At 23.7% G+C, this 947-nt stretch overlaps 1 long non-coding RNA gene and 1 pseudogene across 1 annotated transcript in view; both read right to left on the minus strand.

Annotated features, from left to right (window-relative positions):
• Nucleotides 1-947, minus strand: part of LOC107560028 (phosphatidylinositol 4-kinase alpha-like) — a 52,824-nt pseudogene that overhangs the window by 45,763 nt on the left and 6,114 nt on the right.
• The window catches only part of LOC107560054 (uncharacterized), a 2,987-nt gene that overhangs the window by 290 nt on the left and 1,750 nt on the right, over nt 1-947 (minus strand). Inside the window, exon 2 of the long non-coding RNA XR_001605689.1 lies at nt 45-140. This is a non-coding gene — a long non-coding RNA (uncharacterized lncRNA). The remainder of the gene's footprint in view (nt 1-44; nt 141-947) is intronic.

Below are 947 nucleotides of genomic sequence, written 5' to 3' on the forward strand. Positions count from 1 at the left end.
GAGAGAGAGAGAGAGAGAGAGAGAGAGCGTGTTTGTTTCCTCACTTGTCATTTTCCTGGGAGATGTAGAGCCGGTTTGACAGGCTGGCTAAGAACGCCTCCACTATTACAGGATCCATAGTGAGGCCAGCTTTCAGACATCTGCAGACGACAGTCATGCTTTTACATTTCAATTGTTAGGTTTACATGCAGTGATTTTCGTCAATCAGAATGAATCCAGCCTGATTTCTGATTCTGTGTTCTATGCATCCTGAACTCTGCAATCTGATTCACATACTCACTTACATGTGCATTACATTTATTCCTAAGAAACTTTCAGCGCATTCAGAATGATGTTATTTTAGTATCGAGATACTATCATAGTTTTTATTATTTTTAATTAGATTTTATTTTTATATTTTGCATTTTCACTTTATAGTAAAGTTTTGTCTTTTTTATTTGAATATGTCTATAGTTTTTATACATTTTTATTTATTAGTTTTAGTTATTTTTATACAAGTTAAATTAAAGAAAAATGACAAATGTTGGCAACTAGCTGAAATGAAATGTTTTTATTTTATTTCATCTAACTTTTATTATATTGCAAGTTTTTATGGTTTTATGACTAATATATATATACACACACACACACACACACACATATACACTGCAATTTGGGGGGTATTATTTTTTGTTTTTCATAAAATTTGGCCAAAACATTTTGATATCAATATGACTTTGAAATAATAATAATAATAATAATAATAATAATAATAATAATAATAATAATAATAATAATAATAATAAACTATTAAATAATAATAATAATAATAATAATAATAATAATAATAATAATAATAATAATAATAATAATAATAATAATAATAATAATAATAATAATAATAATAATAATAATAATAATAATAATAATAATAATAATAATAATAATAATAATAATAATAATAATAA

This window comes from Sinocyclocheilus grahami, unplaced genomic scaffold (assembly GCF_001515645.1).
Source record: "Sinocyclocheilus grahami isolate Dianchi unplaced genomic scaffold, SAMN03320097.WGS_v1.1 scaffold708.1, whole genome shotgun sequence".
NCBI lineage: Eukaryota > Metazoa > Chordata > Actinopteri > Cypriniformes > Cyprinidae > Sinocyclocheilus > Sinocyclocheilus grahami.